The sequence below is a fragment of the Pelobates fuscus genome, chromosome 2 (assembly GCF_036172605.1).
Source record: "Pelobates fuscus isolate aPelFus1 chromosome 2, aPelFus1.pri, whole genome shotgun sequence".
Taxonomy (NCBI): Eukaryota; Metazoa; Chordata; class Amphibia; order Anura; family Pelobatidae; genus Pelobates; species Pelobates fuscus.
The window spans coordinates 68,802,351-68,809,359 of NC_086318.1; the positions used below are offsets into that span (position 1 = coordinate 68,802,351).

Here is a 7,009-nt window from a genome sequence, read left to right on the forward strand (position 1 = left end):
CCTGTGCCTTGCTGGCTGGCCTGGGGCCTGTGGCTTGCTGGCTGGCCTGGGGCCTGTGGCTTGCTGGCTGGCCTGGGGCCTGTGGCTGGGGCCCTGTAGCTGGGGCCCTGTGGCTGGGGCCCTATGGCTGGGGCCCTGTGGCTGGCCGGGGGCCCTGTGACTGGCCGGGGGCCCTGTGGCTGGCCGGGGGCCCTGTGGCCTGCTGGCTGGGACCTGCTGGCTGGGGCCTGGGGCCTGCGGCCTGCTGGCTGGGGCCTGTGGCTTGCTGGCTGGGGCCCTGTGGCTTGCTGGCTGGGGCCCTGTGGCTTGCTGGCTGGGGCCCTGTGGCTTGCTGGCTGGGGCCCTGTGGCTTGCTGGCTGGGGCCCTGTGGCTTGCTGGCTGGGGCCCTGTGGCTTGCTGGCTGGGGCCTGGGGCCCTGTGGCTTGCTGGCTGGGGCCCTGTGGCTTGCTGGCTGGGGCCTGGGGCCCTGTGGCTTGCTGGCTGGGGCCTGGGGCCCTGTGGCTTGCTGGCTGGGGCCTGGGGCCCTGTGGCTTGCTGGCTGGGGCCTGGGGCCCTGTGGCTTGCTGGCTGGGGCCTGGGGCCCTGTGGCTTGCTGGCTGGGGCCTGGGGCCCTGTGGCTTGCTGGCTGGGGCCTGGGGCCCTGTGGCTTGCTGGCTGGGGCCTGGGGCCCTGTGGCTTGCTGGCTGGGGCCTGGGGCCCTGTGGCTTGCTGGCTGGGACCTGGGGCCCTGTGGCTTGCTGGCTGGGGCCTGGGGCCCTGTGGCCTGCTGGCTGGGGCCTGGGGTCTGCTGGCTGGGGCCTGGGGTATGCTCGCTGGGGCCTGGGGTCTGCTGGCTGGGGCCTGGGGTCTGCTGGCTGGGGTCTGCTGGCTGGGGCCTGGGGTCTGCTGGCTGGGGCCTGGGGTCTGCTGGCTGGGGCCTGGGGCTTGCTAGCTGGCCTGGGGCCTGTGGCTTGCTGGCTGGCCTGGGGCCTGTGGCTTGCTGGCTGGCCTGGGGCTGGGGCCTGGGGCCCTGTGGCTGGGGCCTTGTGGCTGGCCGGGGGCCCTGTGGCTGGGGCCCTGTGGCTGGGGCCCTGTGGCTGGCCGGGGGCCCTGTGGCTGGCCTGGGGCCCTGTGGGTCTGTGGCTGGCCGGGGGCCCTGTGGCTGGCCTGGGGCCCTGTGGGTCTGTGGCTGGCCGGGGGCCTGGGGGTCTGTGGCTGGCCGGGGGCCCTGTGGCTGGCCTGGGGCCCTGTGGGTCTGTGGCTGGCCGGGGGCCTGGGGGTCTGTGGCTGGCCGGGGGGTCTGTGGCTTACCTGGCTGGTTGCTGGGCCTGGGATGTGAAGATGGCCGACCCATGTGGATTCCAGTCCCGTGCAGGCGGCGCCCGTCGACGCGCCTCCGCGCACAGGACCGGGCCCCTCCTCCTCCTCCTCCTCCTCCTCCTCCTGATACAGCAGTAAGTGAATATTACAGCACCGGGCCCGGGCCCCGATCTCCCCGATCTCCACACTGAATAACTTTGCAGCCGTGCACATTATGTGCACGGCTGCGGCGGGCCCCCCTCCCGGCCGGGCCCTCGGACCACGTCCGAAGTGCCCGACCGGTCAGTCCGCCCCTGTGTATCTGTGTGTCTGGCAGTCTATATAGGTGTGTTTGTGTGTGTCTAGCAGTGTGTATCTGTGTCTATCTGTCAAGCTATGTTTGTGTGTCTGGCAGTGTGTATCTGTGTCTGTCTGTCAATCTATGTTTGTGTGTCTGTCAATCTATGTTTGTGTGTCTGGCAGTGTGTATCTGTGTCTGTCTGGCAATCTATGTTTGTATGTCTGGCAGTGTGTATCGGTGTGTCTGGCAGTCTATATGTGTGTGTTTGTGTGTGTCTGGCAGTCTATATAGGTGTGGTTGTGTGTGTCTTGCAGTGTGTATCTGTGTGTCTGGCAGTGTGTATCTGTGTGTCTGGCAGTGTGTATCTGTGTGTGTCTGGCAGTGTGTAACTGTGTGTGTCTGGCAGTGTGTAGCTGTGTGTTTATGTCAGGTAACATATATATAAATATAGTGTGTGTGTGTGTGTATGGCTGTATGTATAACTTGCAGGGTTTCTTTAGTAAGGGTTTGTTTAGTAAGGGTTTGTTTATAAAGGTTTGTTTATTAAGGGTTTGTTTTTAGTAAGGGTTTATTAATTAAGGGCTTCTTTAGTAAGGGTTTGTTTATTAAGGGTTTGTTTATTAAGGTTTTTTTAGTAAGGGTTTGTTTAGTAAGGTTTTGTTTAGTAAAGGTTTGTTTTTAGTAAGGGTTTGTTTAGTAAGGGTTTGTTTATTAAGGTTTTTTTAGTAAGGGTTTGTTTAGTAAGGTTTTGTTTAGTAAGGGTTTGTTTATTGAGGGTTTGTTTATTAAGGGTTTGTTTAGTAAGGGTTTGTTTAGTAAGAGTTTGTTTAGTAAGGGTTTGTTTATTAAAGGTTTGTTTACTAAAGGTTTGTTTAGTGAGGGTTTGTCTAGTAAGGGTTTGTTTAGTAAGGGTTTGTTTTTAGTAAGGGTTTGTTTATTGAGTGTTTGTTTATTGAGTGTTTGTTTAGTAAGGGTTTGTTTATTGAGGGTTTGTTTAGCCCCTTAAGTCCGGCGGACGTATATTTACGTCCTTTTAAAAGCGGCTCTAAACGCCGCAGGACGTAAATATACGCCCGACGTTTTTTTTTAACTTACCCGGTCGCCGGTGGTCCTACGCCGGCGATCGCGGTTGGGGGGACTCCCAGGGAGCCCCCCCGCAGCAGATCTGCCTCCTCCGGTCCCTCCCGGTCATGTGACAGTGAGGTCCTTGCGAGGACCTCACAATCACATGGCCGGTATAGCTGGCTCAGGCATTGCCAGCAGGGGGACCAACTGTAATGACAGTTGGTCCCCCTGCTGGCTGAAAATAAAATAAAATAAAGTTAAAAGTGTAAAAAAAAAATATATATATATACTTAGATCATATATATATATTATATATATATGATCTAAGTATATATATACACATATACACACATACACATACACCGTCTAGGTGTATTTTAATATTAATATATATATAATTATATATATATATATTAATATCAAATTACACGTAGACTGATACTGATTAAATATATATATATAATTATTGTTATATATATATTTATAAATAATATAAAAAAATAAATATGTAAATACGTAAAAAAATTAAATAAAAAAAATAATTAAAAATAAAATATTAAAAAATATATAGATGTGTTTTATTTCGTTCTAACTGTATTGTGATATTAATATATATATATTTATATCAAACTACACGTAGAACGAAATAATATATATATCTATATACATAAATATATACGTATATATCACTATATATATACCTATATATAAATAAAAATATTTTAAAAAAAAATATATATATATACGTATATATACACATATGTATATATATACATATATTAATTCTACACATATATTTATGTAATAATTTTACATAAGTAGGTATCCTAATTAATTACAATTAGCGGGACCTGCCTGACAACCCATGCCGAAAGTATAAGGAATCTAATTTGCTAGCACTATATTTAACCCTATAACTTTCCAAGACACCATAAAACCTGTACATGGGGGGTACTGTTTTACTCGGGAGACTTTGCTGAACACAAATATATGACGTTTTTTGCATTTTTCACGCACAAACAGCACTTACACGGACGATATTACTGCTGCAATACTTTTTACTGTTTTGAAACACAAATATTTGTGTTCAGCGAAGTCTCCCGAGTACAACAGTACCCCTCATGTACAGGTTTTATGGTGTTTTCAAAAATTACAGCGTCAAATATAAGGCTTGTGTTTCATTTTTTTCACATTAAAATTCGCCAGATTGCTTACGTTGCCTTTATGACCCTATGGTAGCCCAAGAATGAAAATTACCCCTATGATGGCATACCATTTGCAATAGTAGACAACCAAAGGTATTGCAAATGGGGTATGTCCAGTCTTTTTTAGTAGCCACTTAGTCACAAACACTGGCCAAAATTGGCGTTTTTTGCATTTTTCACACACAAACAAATACGAACGCTAACTTTGGCCAGTGTTTGTGACCAAATGGCTACTAAAAAAGACTGGACATACCCCATTTGCAATACCTTGGGTCGTCTACTATTGCAAATGGTATGCCATTATGGGTGTAAATTTATTTCCTGGGCTACTATACAGTCTCAAAGGCAACGTAACCAATCTGACAAATTTCAATTTCAAATGTAACACACTATATTTGACCCTGTAACTTCCCAAAACACCATAAAACCTGTACATAGGGGGTACTGTTTTACACGTGAGACTTTGCTGAATACAAATATGTGTATTTTATTGCAGTTAAAGCAAACAGTATTATGACATTGACAGTTAAAATGTCATGTAGAACAAAAAAAATAAAAAAAATCTTATTTTCTCCCATGTTTTTCATATTAAATTATGTTTCATAGCTAAATATTTGATATTAAATGAAAGCCCTGTTTCCCCTGAATAAAATGATATATAATAAGGGGGGGTGCATTTAATATGAAAGAGGTGAATTACGGTTTGACAGACATATAGCGCAAATGCCAGGTTTTGTTTACATTTTGTTTCGTTCACAACTTGTACATTTGGCTGCGGTGTTAAGGGGTTAGTAAGGGTTTGTTTATTAACCCCTTAAGACCGGAGGGCGTACTATTACGTCCTTTTAAAAGCGGCTCTAAACGCCGCCGGACGTAATAGTACGCCCTCCGGTTTTTAGTAACTTACCCGGTCGCCGGCGGTCCCACGCCGGCGATCGCGGTTGGGGGGACTCCCAGGGAGCCCCCCCGCGGCACATCTTCCTCCTCCGGTCCCTCCCGGTCATGTGAGAGTGAGGTCCTTGCGAGGACCTCACAATCACATGGCCGGTATAGCTGGCTTCTGTATTGCCAGCAGGGGGACCAACTGTAATGACAGTTGGTCCCCCTGCTGGCTGAAAATCAAATAAAAATAATGTTAAAAGTGTAAAAAAAAAAATTTATACTTAGATCATATATATATATATTATATATATATATGATCTAAGTATATATATACACATATACATACACACATACACCGTCTAGGTGTATTTTAATATTAATATATATATAATTATATATATATATATTAATATCAAATTACACGTAGACTGATACTGATTAAATATATATATAATTATTGTTATATATATATTTATAAATAATATAAAAAAATAAATATGTAAATACGTAAAAAAATAAAATAAAAAAAATAATTAAAAATAAAATATTAAAAAATATATAGATGTGTTTTATTTCGTTCTAACTGTATTGTGATATTAATATATATATATATATCAAAATACACGTAGAACGAAATAATATATATATCTATATACATAAATATATACGTATATATCACTTTATATATACCTATATATAAATAAAAATATTAAAAAAAAAATATATATATATACGTATATATACACATATGTATATATATACATATATTAATTCTACACATATATTTATGTAATAATTTTACATAATTAGGTATCCTAATTAATTACAATTAGCGGGACCTGCCTGACCACCCATGCCGAAAGTATAGGGAATTTAATTTGCTAGCACTATATTTAACCCTATAACTTTCCAAGACACCATAAAACCTGTACATGGGGGGTACTGTTTTACTCGGGAGACTTCGCTGAACACAAATATTAGTGTTTCAAAACAGTAAAATGTATTACAACCATGATATCGCCAGTAAAAGTGACGGTTTTTGCATTTTTCACGCACAAACAGCACTTACAGGGACAATATTATTGCTGCAATACTTTTTACTGTTTTGAAACACAAATATTTGTGTTCAGCGAAGTCTCCTGAGTACAACAGTACCCCTCATGTACAGGTTTTATGGTGTTTTCAAAAATTACAGCGTCAAATATAAGGCTTGTGTTTAATTTTTTTCACATTAAAATTCGCCAGATTGCTTACGTTGCCTTTATGACCCTATGGTAGCCCAAGAATGAAAATTACCCCTATGATGGCATACCATTTGCAATAGTAGACAACCAAAGGTATTGCAAATGGGGTATGTCCAGTCTTTTTTAGTAGCCACTTAGTCACAAACACTGGCCAAAATTGGCGTTTTTTGCATTTTTCACACACAAACAAATACGAACGCTAACTTTGGCCAGTGTTTGTGACCAAATGGCTACTAAAAAAGACTGGACATCGCTTATTTGCAATACCTTGGGTCGTCTACTATTGCAAATGGCATGCCATTATGGGTGTAAATTTATTTCCTGGGCTACTATACAGTCTCAAAGGCAACGTAACCAATCTGGCGAATTTCAATTTCAAATGTAACACGCTATATTTGACCCTGTAACTTCCCAAAACACCATAAAACCTGTACATAGGGGGTACTGTTTTACACGTGAGACTTTGCTGAATACAAATATGTGTATTTTATTGCAGTAAAAGCAAACAGTATTATGACATTGACAGTTAAAATGTCATGTAGAACGAAAAAAAAAAAAAAAAATGATATATAATAAGGGGGGGTGCATTTAATATGAAAGAGGTGAATTACGGTTGGACAGACATATAGCGCAAATGCCAGGTTTTGTTTACGTTTTGTTTCGTTCACAACTTGTACATTTGGCTGCGGTGTTAAGGGGTTAAGAGTTTGTTTATTGAGGGTTTGTTTATTTTGGGGAGCCTGAGATCTCCCTGCTCTGAATGTCACATTATGTCTCTCTCTCCCCAGACAGTGACTGCACTCACTGGCTCAGCCAGGTATACACCTAATACTAGATTCTGATTGGTTCCCTCCGTAGAGCGATGCTGCGATTTGCCTATGTGAATGTTTGTGTTCTATGATTGGCCTATATTTTGTTTCTTGTTCCTGATTGGCTAACACGGTGACCGTCATGGCGGACGTTCTCACAGTGCCCTTGGTCTTTGCTGCTGTCAGTAGCTCCGGCACTCATTGGCTGGCTGTCCTGTGCCGCT

General features: G+C 43.8%; 1 long non-coding RNA gene across 1 annotated transcript in view; it reads left to right on the forward strand.

Annotated features, from left to right (window-relative positions):
- Positions 1–7,009, forward strand: part of LOC134586612 (uncharacterized) — an 880,984-nt gene that overhangs the window by 238,184 nt on the left and 635,791 nt on the right. The gene's annotated exons all lie outside the window — the stretch shown is intronic.